The sequence below is a fragment of the Triturus cristatus genome, chromosome 7, assembly GCF_964204655.1.
Source record: "Triturus cristatus chromosome 7, aTriCri1.1, whole genome shotgun sequence".
Lineage (NCBI taxonomy): Eukaryota > Metazoa > Chordata > Amphibia > Caudata > Salamandridae > Triturus > Triturus cristatus.
This window is the reverse complement of record NC_140590.1, coordinates 378,685,163-378,700,582: the sequence shown is the minus strand read 5'-3', so window position 1 is coordinate 378,700,582 and position 15,420 is coordinate 378,685,163. Positions and strand designations below refer to the sequence as shown.

At 43.0% G+C, this 15,420-nt stretch overlaps 1 long non-coding RNA gene across 1 annotated transcript in view; it reads left to right on the top strand.

Annotated features, from left to right (window-relative positions):
• LOC146809723 (uncharacterized) overlaps positions 1–1,321 on the top strand; it is a 376,558-nt gene extending 375,237 nt beyond the window's left edge. The window contains exon 5 of the long non-coding RNA XR_014965583.1: positions 285–1,321. This is a non-coding gene — a long non-coding RNA (uncharacterized LOC146809723). The remainder of the gene's footprint in view (positions 1–284) is intronic.
• Positions 1,322–15,420: the final 14,099 nt, after the last annotated feature.

Here is a 15,420-nt window from a genome sequence, read left to right as displayed (position 1 = left end):
AACCGCTTTGGGTAAATGTGATTTTCAGAATGAGGTTTACACGCATAGATTGTATAATGTGCCATGAATAAACCGTGTTAAAATTAAATAATTTGGACTATACTTCTCGAGTGCAGCTACACTTTCCATGAAACTAACCCTGACGGCAGAAATGAACCTCACTGCCACTAGCATATAACAAGCTGATCGCTCATCACATGTTTAGAATCAGACATATCAAAAGATTGCTGCTAATTCCCCTTGTGTAGCCATAAAACACTCATGTGTTTCTCTTTGATTTCCAGGGTGAAGAGCCCTCCTGCCGGCCCGAGGTACCTATGCTGCTTAGCCTTGAAACAAGAGGCACAGCTGTACTCTGCATTCAGGGCAGAAAGTGGAGAGGGGACATTACGCCGCAAAACGCTCTGGGGCTGGTATAAACACAAGGGGACACGCACTGCTGTGTGAGCGCGACTCAAAGGCAGGCAGGCAGAATCAAATAATAAATTAAGGCCAATCATCCTTCAGCTTACACCTAAAGCTGAAGGGTGATTGGCCAGATTTTATTGTGGTCTTGCTGACATCGTGTTCCCTGCCAAGGTTGATGTGTTGGGGACTTGACCGCATGCCAGTAGATGAATGTATGAGAACCAAGGAAGAGACAAAGAATGAACCTGTCAATAGGACCCTTTCGCCTTGAAAAGATACATTTCTCTGGTCCCCACATGGGAATCGGAAGAACCAATACAAATTGTGAACTCTTGTGCCAAGTCACTATGCAGAACCAGTTTGCACTGGGAAGAGTGCAATGAACTATTGATAACCCCGAACTGTCCAATCAGAAGATTTGGTCTGCCCCTAAAGTTGCCATATTTTGTATGAAGTAAGGCAAGGAAAGGTATAATAACCCCTCATCAGTCATTACGGAATCGTCATTTGGGATATAGTTTTTGCAGTTGCTGTAGTGGCCATTGTGGTTACTGTTTGTTTGGGAAATCTTAGAAGGAGAGTTTTTGTTGGGTGGTTGTTCCTTTTTAGTTTTCGACTTTTCTATTTTTTCATTGATTTCTATGCTGCCAGTCTAGGTGTGGAATTGATCCATGCTGCGGATTGATGTATGGACATTGCTGAATTTCTGAACTTTATATATTCAGTGATATTGTGCTATATCCTGTATTTTACCTGATGGTTTGATCCTTGGTGAGGGTCAGACAGCCTGTCTGAGGGAGTCTTTACCTGAGAACGCGGATAACTCCTTATTTGATCTGAAGTGCTTCGTCGCCTGTTCATTGGTAAATAATTTATGGTGTTTTCCTAAATTTATGTTTAATGAAATTTCTAAATGCTTAATGGCTCTTTAATAAATGTAAAATTCAAATTATGAGCTGTAGTAAATAAATGCAAGACTAAAGGGATTGATTAATGATTTAGATAAACTAAATTGAAATAACAAGAAACGCGATTGTGGTTCTTAAATGAATCACTGAAGATATCACATGTTTTCCTAGACTTTAATCGTGTTTTAACTGGTTCTAATTCACCATCAACCAGTCCAACTAGTTGGTCCATCGACCAAACAGTGGAGTGCCTTGATGATAAAGTCAGGATTCTAAAAGTTGTATATAGAATGTGTATATAAAGTAGTAAGATAATTAATCCTGATAGATAATAAGGTACCCACATGTCCGGCAGCCCCTTCTCCTGTGATTCGAGTGAGTTTTGTGTAGATGTGAAGTGTGTTGGTGTTATGGACCCCACCAATGAATGCATGAATGAACCTTTGTGAGTAAGAATCTGTGACATAAGGAGAATATGTACATTTTTTCCTTTGCGCAGGATCAGCATTTGATGCATCTGCAGTGAAATATTATTTACTGGAATATTGCGAACTCCTCTTAAGACAATGGAATGTAAGGGGTGGTACCAGCCTTCTCCCTCCAAGATCCAATGTTTGTGTTCCAGATCTCCCTGTTTAATTTGGAATATTCTGCCAGTGGTATCTCATCTTCCACTGTCTGTGAATAAGACTGTTGGGCCACAGTTATCGATGTTTATTGTGCTCCGTTGAGATTTCATCCGGTGGTGTCTCTCAATTTTTAGGGATGAAGACTCCATGATGTAGCAAGGGTGTCATGGACTCTAATGCGAGCAAGGAAAATGGGCAAATCACCCCTGAGACTCAGTATTAAAAGACAGACATAAATGGGGTGCACTGGGCCCTCAGACTCCTGGACACGGGTGCCACTTCAGCTGCGGTACTAAATATACTTACGTCCTTGCTTCCTGGTCTTTGACTTCAGAATTCTAATGGTCTTCAGTGCTGGACTGGCCGTAGCGGGCACCGGGCGTTTTCCCAGTGTGCCACCACCATGGGGGGGGGGGGTTTTGGACTCCTGGGGGGCGTTTTTGTTACCAGAGGCCGGTTTTGGAGCATAGCTGCAATATTGACCCCCTGTAATAAAAGCAGCTGCAGTGTTTTAAATGTGGACGGTCCGACTCAATAACCAGGGCCGATTTGCATTCCCAATCTGGCCCTGCTGGTCTTTCCTCTTTTTCATTTTTCCATCTCTCTCTCCCCTCTTGTATCTTTCTCCCTTTTAGTTTCTCTCTCGTCCCTATCCATGTTGTCTTTCTTTTTACCATCTTTCTCACTCATCCTTATCTGCTGCCTTCCTTTCTAACATTTTCTTCTTTTCTCTTTACTTCTATTTACTCTCTCCTATTTTCTTCCTCAAATCCACTCTCAACTTTTCCCTGATCCTCTCTGGTCTTTTTTATCTATGCTCTGCCCTTCCCTCTCCTCAGCCTCCTTGTAATCTAGGCTGTCTGTATTTCATCTACCCATTCACTTCATATTTATTCTTGTCTTCACTTCTCTTTCCAGCTCCCTCACATCTCCTTCCACATATTCTATGTGACTTTCATATTGTTGGCCACAGTCTCCATTTCCTCCTTACCTCTTTCGCTTATCTCCCTGCTCTCTCTTGTGCTTATCTCCTTCTCTCACTATTCCCCATCCTTACTTCTGTTCACCTTTCCTTTTCTTTTCTCCCTTTTCCATTCCCAGTGCTCCCTTATTCTCGCCTTCTTTTTTCTTCTTCTGTCTTTTCATCTCACCTCCATAGCCCAACTTCTCTCTTTTTCTTTGCTATCTACATTTCTCTCTGGATGCAATGTGTCGGCATCTAACACGGTCTAACAGTTTTATTTTGCATTCTTATTATTATACTGTTCCAAAGTGTTCATCGTGATGTGTCCTGGATGTTACAAAATAACGTTAAAAAAAGAGAGTTCATCACTATTGGCTTTGCTGATGCTTTTGCTGCAATTCTAGAAGCACTGGAAAAGCCTATAAGGTCATTGAACCTTGGCAACGTGAGAACGATTGCCTTTGCCAGTGCTTGTCCCGCTCTGTCTCTACCCTTCCTTATTGTTCTCTTCTTTGTATTCTTTTCTTCAATTTTCTCACCCTCCTTTTCACCCCCGTTCCTTCTTCTTTTGTCATCTCTTCTTTATATCACATCTCACTGTAGGCCAGAGTGTAATTTCATACTTTTTTGCTGGGCATGTTTGGTCATCAGGCTCTCCTGTGAAAGAATCTGCGTCTGCAGCAAGGTTTCAGAAGTTGCACATGTGGCACAGGCCGGAAGAATTCAACCCAGGTGCTAGAGCTTGAGCTGACCTCCTTTGTAATGTGATTTCTGACTCTGTAGTCAACACAAGGCCCGTGTTTACAGCCACCGACTGCTTGGGCGCTGGTCTTGTAGTCGCGCTCCATTCGGTGTGTGCAAGTGCTTGTTTGGCCAGGTCTCGCACTTCATGAGGCTGACTCTTACACATCTCCTAGGGAAGAGTAAACATGAGACAGGCGTCAGGGAGGCAAACGCATAAGCAATTCCAGGGTCGGCAAGCTCCCTACCACTCTGGGCCCCGGTGCCACTACACCCATCTTCCGTACCGTGGATCATAGCTCTGCCCCTGACAATCCTCCAAGCTCGGTTCTAAAATATTGAGGAATCTGTAGTAATCACTCTGCAGACAGTTTACATGAAGCAGAGAAGTTTAATGTCAATCTGTCTCCACAGCTCCCAGGAACCAACTGGTCAGCCTGGAGATTCCAAGTATAACACTCCATCACCATTGCACTGACATCACAGTGACCATGGAGAAGCACATGCCAGTAATACAATTGTCAATATATATATAGGAGACTACTACAACATCTCCCTTCTCTCAAGAAATCATAAAACAAAAAAGAAACATAAAAACATCCACAAAATTACAACTAAAGATGACCATAAACACATAAACAATACCTCCCAAATGTAGAACAATAAATGAAAACAGCAAACTCAAAAAAACAACCCACAAAACCCCATAATTCAAAATTACACAAATGAGTGGAATTCTTGTCCTAAGGCTTTTCACCCACCAAGTTAAAACTACAGATCTAGACGATTGGGTGGAACACTTGTCCTATTGCTTCTTCGTGGAGGGACATATTTCATAAGCAACGACTCCTCCCCCACTTGTGGTTGAACTTGGCTCAAATCATCTGACCCTAAACCCAAACGTGTTACCACTTTCACTGGAACCTTATAAACTCTAGAAAGATTCCACCAATTTTTCCCATTCACTCTTATGGCAAAACGTGACACTGTATCTACTTTAACTGGTGAACCAAACTTAGATAAACCCTTGGGAATATGCAAAGGAGATTTAATCCTAACCCAATCCCCTGTCTTAATCCTAGGTTCAGAGTAAACTTCAGCATCTCTTTCAGATTCAGCAACAGGACCACGTACACCTTCCTTGTTACCACCACTTCCACACTTTTTGGACAACACTTCCCACTTTTTCATCCAAGCTGGGCACATATAGAATGAAGCCTCCCTCCCTCGCAATAAAGCGAAAGGACTAGATCCAGTTGATGGGTTGGGAGTCGTTCGATGAGCCCACAACATACTCTGGACCGCCTCCATGATGTCCACCTTACCCGAGACAGCCCACTGAATACATTCCACCAACACTCTGTTATTGAGCTCAATGAACCCATTGGCTTGAGGATGATATAACGCCACTCGTCGATGAGTAATACCTGACTGAGACAAAAAATCTGACATCTCTTTCGATGTAAATTGTACTCCATTGTCTGAAATTATTTCCTTAGGAAAACCTTCTCTACCAAAAAGAGCCTGAAGAAACTTAATAACTTCTCTAGAATTTGGATCCGTCATGAAATGTACATCCCACCACTTGCTGAAATAATCAGCTACCACCAGGGCGAACTTATATTTATTAGGCAAAATGGTGAATGGACCAACAAAATCTATAGCCAATTTTAACCAAGGACCATCAGGCCTCTCAATATGCTGTACCGGCGGTGATGATACTTTTATCACTTTGTCACTCGTACAGCAAGTCAAACACGTTTCCACAACATCATTTATCTGTTGATCCATGGAAGGCCACCAATAAACCGCCCTAATCCTTCTTTTTGTGTTGGTCTGACCCAAATGTCCTTCATGGCCATACTCAATTATACGATTCCTAATAGACACTGGAGGCACAAACTTGTCTCCTCGCATGATCATACCACCTTCCTCTACTGAAAGTTCATCAGCAAGCTTTGCAAAAGGATGAAGGTCAGGATCTAAATGTTTTTCTTTAGGCCACCCCAACACTATGAGTTCTTTTACTCTCTTGAGAAGATTATCGGACTCCATCCCACGAAACCAATCACTTTCAGAAAAAGTACCAAGACAACAAGCATCAACAGCTGCGATGATACACTCATCCGTTATGTCTACGTCACCTTCATCATTTTTTAGAGGTAAAGGTGATCTCGACAAATAGTCGGCCCTTGTGTTCTTGCCACCCGAAATATGTGCAACAAGAAAATTGTACTGCAACAATTTCGCACTCAACCTAGCAATCCTAGGCGTGTGGTCTTTTACTACCTTCCCTTCTAATATAGGATTTAACGGTTTATGATCCGTCAGTAGTCTAAACGTTTTTCCCCAGATGAAACACTTGAAACGTTCAACCGCCCAGCAACACGCCAACAGTTCACGTTCGATGACTGAATAGTTCTTTTCACTTGGTCTTAAAGCTTTGGACGCAAACCCCACAGTATACTCCTTCCCTTCTTTGATCTGAGATATCATGCCACCCAAACCATCCAGGCTAGCATCCACCGATACTGTGCACTGCAACAACGGATCAAACGGGGTAAGAATTTGACAAGTAGCCAATTCTTTTTTTACTTGCTCAAACTCAATCTGACACTCCGCACTCCAACAAAATACAGTCTTTTTCCTCAACAACTCGCTCATGTTGGCCGTCTTCCCTGCAAAGTTTGGAATAAACTTGGCATAAAACTCGCACATCCCCAAAAATGAGGATACCTGATCTCTAGATCCAGGACAAGGTGCATTGGATATTGCATCAATCAAACCTTCTCTAGGTACTATACCCTCGCCTGAAATACGATGCCCCAAATATTCTACTGACTGCACTCCAAACGTACACTTGAGCTTATTCGCTACTATCCCTTTGATTTCTAACTGTTTTAGAACCCTACACACATTCTCATCATGCTCAATCTTGTCTTTCCCGGCCACTAAAATATCGTCCTGAAACACTACTGTGTTTGGGACCCCATCCAATACTTTTTCCATAACCCGTTGAAAAACGGCCGCCGCCGAAGCCAATCCAAAGGGCATCCTTCGGAACTGAAAAGTCCCAACTGGGGACACAAAGGCAGTTAGATGTTTGGAGTTCTGATCTAGTTCAATCTGGTGATAAGCTGAAGCCAAATCTATCTTAGAAAACCATTTAGCTCCAGCGAACTTAGAAAGAATATCGTCAATGCGTGGAAGAGGATGAGAATCCACCCAAATCTCTCTGTTAAGGCTGCGCAAATCAATGCAGACCCTGAGACTGCCATTTTTCTTCCTGATCACGACCAAAGGACTCAACCACAAGGACGACTCAATAGGTTCGATTATCCCATTCTCACACATCCTTTTGAGCTCAAGAGAAAGATCATCTCTGATGCTAAACGGTACATTCCGTAACTTATGTTTAACAGGTAAGACACCCTCTTTCACTTTGATTGCATGCTTGAAACCTGTGATACATCCTAACTTATCACTGAAAACTTTAGGAAACTTACCCAACCAAGGACCCAACCCTAAATCTTTAGGCTCATCATGCACAATAGAAACTTGTTCCAAAGTCCCAGGTCTGAGCGTCATTCTGAACAACCCCTGATGGTACCACCCCAAAATGTTCAGTCCCTTTTTTGCTACATAGACTTTCCCTTGAATGCATTTGTCCTCGAAAACCAATGAAGCATCAAAAAACCCTTTCAAATCAATGCGTCTCCCTTCATACGAAACTGGGCTTCTGTCCGGTGGATTCAAAGGCTTATCTCCCCAAACTTCCTCAAAAAGTTCCTCTGTAATCATAGTCATTCTTGCCCCTGAGTCAACCAGTAATTTAAGACACTTACCATCAACCAAAATATCAACCACAGGATCAACACAATCTTCCAAATCATCCTTCACAACCACCACAAAATCTGTTAAAGAACTGATAACCTCATCACAACCATCTTGTCTCGTACCTTCTGCATAAACTACATTAACACTCCCACGTGAGATACACATTTTTGCGAAATGACCTGGTTTCTCACACTTACGACACATAGCATTCTTGGCTGGACGCACCCGTGCATCAGGAAAATGCGAGGGGAAACCAGACTTGTTAAACACGTTCCTCGCATAATTACTTTTCTTCCCTAATTTGCTTGACACAAACTTATTTTGAGGAAATCTAGCACCTCTCTGATCATTGCTGACTTTACTTTTATCGCTGCTTTCTCTCGAATCTTGTGACCCTTTGTCCTCATTATGTTCTTTTACCACACTCACTGTACTTTTCTCAGGTTTAAGTTCATTAGAAGATTTCTCAGACAATTCTATACTTTTCACAATACTAATTGTCTCTTCTAAAGAAGGATTCTTTAGTGTGAGCAATTTCTGTTGTACTTTCTTTTCACGGCAATGAACTACAATTTGATCACGTATTAACTGTGAACAAAAATGTTCGAATTCACATTCAGACGCTAATATGCGTAGTGCTGCTACATAAGAAACTATACTTTCTCCACTTCCTTGTTCCCTGGTAAAGAACTTATGCCTGGATACCACTAAACTGCTTTCCACATCAAACTGAATTTCTAACATTTTTAATGCTTGATCGTATTCATTTAAAACCTCTTCACCTACTACTACAGGTATCGGAGGTAGATGTTCAAGTACCGCTTGTCCTTCAAAACCTAGATTGTGTTCAAGAATAAATCTCTTCCTCTCAGCACTGAATCTCGAACCCCCAATTGCCCCAAGATACTTTTCAAAAGCTCTATGCCAAATTTTCCACTTAACTGGGGGATCTCCTGGAAGCTGTAAAAAAGGAGGAGGAGCTTGTACATTTTGCATGTTGCGCAAGAAATGAAATTGACCAGATTTACAAGTTTAAACAAGCTTATTCACTATACGACTTTAAATCAAATAAAAACCCATATACGACTTTAAATCAAATAACAACCCATAACCTTCATCCCCTCTTTTCCTCTTTTTTTAAAAATTCAAAACAGTTTGCAAAATTATAGATAGCTGAGATAAAATCAGTGTACTACACCATCAGGGTACTACACATTCAGACCTGGTTCTTCCCATCAATGTAAGAATGTCAAGGAAAAGAGATGAAGAAACGTATATTACCACGGATGTTCCAAACGTCCAGATATTGTGTTACCAACACTTTTCCCAAAACTGTTCTGGCACAGCAGATAGTCACTAAAAAAAATGCATAACTATGTGTACTTAACCACACCAGAACTTCAGTTACACATCCAACGTTGTACACTCTTCGAAGCAGAAATAGAAACTGCCGGTTCCTCTTAGACGGTGATGCTTGACGCTCGACGCAGTAAATAGATGCTACTGGTTCCTCTCAGGCGGTGACGCTTGACGCTCGACGCAGTACTCTCCTCGCTCCCTTGCGCATGTGCGGTCCGGGAACACTTTGTGCGTTCGTCAGGCGTTCGCTGAATCCTACCGTACGTTCCAGTACGTCATCACTCCTCTCTAGGCAGCAGCGGGACCGTGTCGATCAGTACAGCAGAATCCACTGACAGGAGCAAGGAAGGAAGCGTCGAACAGACTCACGCAGGACTGCACGGACCTTCCCGACGACTGCTGCCACAGATGGGAGGTCGAGTCAGCATCAGGTAAATGAAGGTAACGCGACCACCTCCTTTTATCACATTCACATTCACCTCCGTTTGTTTTATCCAGATTAGAGTCCGTTTAACTTCGGGAGACTGGTTAAACGTTGTCGTGCTTGCCACATACGTCGTCACCCTTGTTAAGGACCTCTATTGTATTTTCTAGTTGAAACGATGTCATCTACTTCTCGCCGTCTTGACGTTGATCGTGATCGTAGAAAATACGAAGTTAGAAACGTCTAACTTCACTAGGTACACCCAAGTACGCGTGGGTGGAGACAGAGACCAATCTCGTCGCCAATTTTGTAGTAATCACTCTGCAGACAATTTACATGAAGCAGAGAAGTTTAATGTCAATCTGTCTCCACAACTCCCAGGAACCAACTGGTCAGCCTGGAGATTCAAAGTATAACACTCCATCACCATGGCACTGACATCACAGTGACCATGGAGAAGCACATGCCAGTAATACAATTGTCAATATACATATAGGAGACTACTACAGAATCCTCTTACTATGAATCCCGTGTGAGCACTTCACTTCCCAGTAGGCCTAGCAGGCTCATTGAATTTGGAGTCACTTTTTTCCAGCAGGGGCTCTTGATTATTATACCAACTTTCACCACAACACTGTTTAATTTTTCTTTTTTGTTTGTTATCCCCACTCCATTGCCAATCTCTTCCCTGTGACCATTTCAGATATTTTCAAACATAACTGTACTTTCTGCTTCCAGTTTTGGTATTGTTATGTTACGGTTAGGAACTTAGGGGCAGATTTACTAAGATTTTGCGTCGGGGTAGCGTCACTTTTGAGGTGCAGCACCAATGCAAAACTATTTTAGAGATTTACTAAGCCACGCAAAGCCGCTTTGCATGGTTTTGAATACTTTAGAAAATAAAAAAATAACACAACTCAGTGCATAGCACCAGGGAGGCGTTCCCATCCACCTGTGGATTTTAGCGCATTCCCAGATTTACAATAAAAAAAAGCAAGGAAATCAAGATTCGCCATTTATTTTAAAAAGGTATAACTCAATAGATAATCAAAGTCAAGAGACAGACCTTCTCAAAACATATTTTATTGTTTAGCTCAACTCGGAGAAAACGGAAGTCCTCGTCCTCGGATCCACCCCCTCCGTATGGGACAACACCTGGTGGCCCACTGCCCTTGGCAACCCTCCCACACCCATGGACCACGCCCGCAACCTCGGCATCATACTCGACTCCTCCCTTATCATGAACCGACAGGTCAACGCCATATCTTCCATGTGCTTCAACACCCTGCGCATCCTCCGCAAGACCTTCAAAAGGATCCCCCCCGAATCCAGAAAGACCATCACCCACGCACTCATAACCAGCAGACTGGACTGCGGGAGCACAGTCTATGCCGGAATCAACAGATCTCTACTCCTCAAACTCCAAACCATCCAGAACGCTGCGGACAGACTCGTCCTCAGCATCCCACGACAATACCACATCACCCAGCACCTACGAGACCTCCACTGGCTCCCCGTTGAAAAGAGAGTGACCTTCAAGCTGCTCACTCACACCTACAAATCCCTCCACAACATCGGACCCCAGTACCTCAACGAAAGAATATCCTTCTACGCACCCAAGAGAAACCTGAGCTCTGCCGACCTTGACCTTGCCCTTGCCGAAATCCCATGCATCCGCAGAGCCAGAACGGGAGGAAGAGCCTTCTCCTACATCGCGGCCAAGACCTGGAACAAACTCCCAGGCATCAGACGTACCCCCACCCAGCAGGCTTCAGGAAGAGCCTCAAGACCTGGCTCTTTGGATGAGACGTTGCTTCTCGAATCACTCCCAGTGCCTTAAGACGCTCGCGGGTGAGTAGTGCGCTTCACAAATCCCTGATTGATAGTACATACTTATTTTTATTGTACAACTCTTTCAATTTTGTTTATCTTGGGCTCCCTATCAAGAAAAGCCAAGCTAGAAAACATACTCATACATTAAAACAATCATAGACAGTCATTCTAGAAAAAAACATCCAATCCATACATTAAAAACATTGTTCAGAGTCACATAAAGTCATTGTTATACATTGTGTATTAGACTAGACATCCGTTTGTATATATCGCAATAAATGTAGAATAACTCTTCATTAATTATTCAGTACATTTCCTTGCTGTTTTTTATTTGTTAATCTGAGCCTGGTTTTGTCTTCTCCTATTCGCTGTGCTCAGGGGCCCCCTTGTGACTAGATTTACATTCCCAGATTTACTAAAGGTAGTAAACCTGCAAATGCGTCAAAATGGTGCGCCTCCTTGAACCAGGCTTAACGAGGAGAAATATCCTAATTTCTCCTTGTTACTACCTCTTCTTATGCGTGCTGCTTCTCACAGCACGCATAGCAAAAGGAAAATGCATTTAAGGATTGTTTTTGTGCAGGAAGGTGAAATTTCCTGCACAAAATCAATCCTGCCTATAACACACTCACATCATGGTGCAGAATGCCTGCTTTGTTACTAGGCAGCACACAGTGCGCTGGCACTAGAAGACAGCATCTATCAACAGAGGCCTAGGACTTGGAAGGTATAATGTTTTCTTCTTAGCTGTGGATTAAATCCTATTACTTTAGGTATATGCTACTCCCCACTTTTTTGAAAAAAGGGGTAGTCATCCACTACGCTAGCCACCTTCAGTTATAAAATGAGATTTTTACCTGTGGCAATCCCCTAGAGAAACCTCAAGGTGCATGAATACACATAAACTACACCAAGTGTTATTTCAAATACAAGTAGTATAAGAAATATGAAAAAACGTGAAAGAAACGAGATGGCACCTCACGTGCGCAACAACAATTGAGCCTGCTGATTGGTACTCATCAGCTCTGCCCACTTTTATCATCATTGGTTACCATCACGTTCCAAAGAATAATTAAGAAAGTGTCCAAAAATAAACCAAAGCTGTTAAGGTACGTGGTGAAGGAATCACATACCAAAAACGACTGAATAGTGAAAATAAAAAGTTGAGAAGGATACACCCTCAATAGGTTCAAACTTTATTACTCCTTTGATGTGCACCCAAATCAACAATTAAAAAGGTTGCTTAATGTGCATACCATTACATTTTGGCACTATGTAATGGTATGCACATTAAGCAACCTTTTTAATTGTTGATTTGGGTGCACATCAAAGGAGTAATAAAGTTTGTACCGGAACTATCACAGATGGATTTAATGGGACATTTCAAGGCATTGTAAGTTACGATCTTTGTGTAAGGTCCCCTGAAACAGGGTCAGAGGTGCCCAGTGAAGACCGTCTCTGGAAGTTCGATGGATCCAAGGCGAGACGTCGTTCTGTTATTTCTATTCCGTGGGTCAGTAATGACTCTGCCCTGACTAAAAATGCATCCAGTGTACCCACAACTCCTTTTTGCTTATTCGTTATATTACCTTAAAACACTGGACCTCGCAAAAGCCGACTAAACAACCCCCACTGATGAACACAAATGTTGCGCAACAGTATGTGCACGCTACTACTTGTGACCACACCAGTGTCCAGATGTCAGGGGGGTGGCCCAGCCCAGCCTCCTCCGGGCTCTGACGGGCGCTGACGGGCCCGCAGCCACTTTGTAGCGCCTCCTGGCGCTAATTGAAGACATGTGCAGCCGGGTGCCGCAGTTGCAGGCGAGCTGGCCCTTGTGGTTCCCCCCTGGGGCCGGAACACCGCAGTGGAACTCAGGGCTCAGGCAGGGCACAGGAGGCAGTGTTGACGGCGGTGACAGGTGAGAGCGGGACCAATTTATCTAATCTACCTTAGAACCGGCCATTCCCTCCTGCAAACTTCTTAGCCAGCATGATCTCCCTTGCACCTTGATGCTTCAAGGTCGCATTATTAACTGAGCCTCACTCTATGAACCTTCTCAACATGTGAAGTAGCAGGAGACAAGCAACATAAAAGTGCAGCTCGGTTCTTGTTGAGAGACTTGCCGTGCGCTGTTGAAAATAACATATCATCCAAAAGCAACGATGGCCCTGACCCCTGATCTCAAACCATGCATGCTTCCAGGTGCTCTATATATCTCTGCATCATCCTGCTCGAGGGGATGAAAAAAGATTCAGAGGTGCTGATCCTCAAATCCTCCAAGATGGTAGCAGGGCCCACTTCCTTTATAGAGAGTCTCCCCCTCCCTGATGCCTCCAAAAAAACATAAAACCGAACTTTCCATGTGTTAAATGAGATTCTTCTGGCTTTGGGTGAATTCAGAGTGGCTCACACTTTGCTATGGCCAAAGAGGGATGCCTTGACCTCACATTAATCCAACCTTCACACTGTACTGCACTCTACATACTACTTACAGTTATAACCCTAAATTAGCAAGCTTTGGCCTACTAGGCATAGAATTCTCAGCTTCTTCTGTTCCACTCTTCAACTGGCACCACTGGCAGCTCCACTCCTGTTCACCAGACACCTAAAACACGGAGGGTCCAGTGTACGTGTACACAAATTTGTAATTCCAACAAAGTCGCTAATTGGAAATTGTAAAACAGTTTGTAATAATACAGGCGGATCTGAAAATTGGTAATATTCACAATTGAAATTAATATTCACACTCTCAAAACTGGAAAAACCTTAATTTTTACCTCTTGATTATTAACCTCTCCATTTTTCTCCTCTTCCAAGTACCATTTTCCTGACACATGCCCTCAAATCAAAGCTATTTTTTTGAGTGGACTTTTATTTGTATACATGTATATATTGCGTATGAGCTGTAGTATCTCTGGCCAATGTGGGAGGTGTGCTTCCTTGGATCCTCCCGTCATATGCTTCTGGTATTAGTATGTGCCATGTACCCTCCTTTCATGTCTGCTTTTCCCCTCACTGCACCTAACCTTTGGCACCTACTCCAAATCTCCTTCCTAAACCTTTTCTTTCTTTCTCCCAACAGCATCTCAGCTTATCTGTTGTGCATCCCTATTTTAGAACAATTGACAAAAATTGGATTTAAGTAATGCTGTATTAATACAAATGAAAAAAAGGTGCTCTCCCCTGATCCAACTCTTGTTTGCACAGGCTAGACTAGGAATAGAGGTCATGGGTTCTTTCATCCACATTAATGTCATAGTTCATGCTTAGAGTGTGTATCAGAATTGTACCAAGACCAAAAAAAAACAGCAATGGGTGTTATCAGCCATACTAACGTCAAAGATCTTTCTTAGAATGCGTATGGGAATTTTACCAAGACCGCGGAAAGAGGTCATGGGTTCTTTCAGCCAGACTAGAGTCACTGTTCATGCTTAGAATGCGTATCGGAATTGTACCAAGACCAGGGAATGAGGTCATCGACTCTGTTAGCCATAGTCACATCATAGTTCATTCTTAGAATGCGTATCGGAATTGTACCAACGTTGGGTAGCCTGGCAATAGATGTCTGTTGTTGTCCCACCTGGACTTTCTATTGTGCTGCAAACTGTGGGTGAATCGTTTTCGTTTGAAAAACATTACTCAATTCACATCCTGTATGGATTGCATGCTACCAACTCCTCCTTTACTGGCCCGACCATTCCAAAGAGTTTAGAAGCAAAAAGATGAGGTCACCTATTCGAAAGGCCCAAAAGTTGGATATTTTGTAATCTTCTTATCTCTGATCTTCCCCTGCTAAGAGAATGTTATGCCTATGAGCTGTGGAAATCTCTGATGTTTGCTCTTTCAAAGAAGATCTAGCCAGAATTGTAGCAGACCAGTGAGCTAGCGTTTAGGACGAGCCTATCATGCAACGCAAGCTGTTGGGTTATGGAAACATATTTTGGGCTTACCAAGACCATAGAGGGGCTTCCATTCTGCCCATTGCTTACCAGTGATTGGCTTTACTGTTAGTCTGATTTTGCTTTTTATCACTTGGATGTCTTTCCATGTTTCAGCATGTCCATCTTGTGTTCAATGCGTGCGCATGTCTACAAAATGATGCAGCAGCTGCATCGTGTTTTTTATTAGCTCAGCTGAGCAGCAGCTGCAGTACTTTACAGCAAGGCTAAAATCATTAGCAAAGCCAGTAGTGCTTCTAGACAGATCTAATGGTATGCAAATGCTTGTTTTTGGGCTGCAGATTACTCTACACCAGATGTTTCTCAGCCCTCCATCGTATCTGGGCACCACTACTTGCATTCCACCTTGACATCA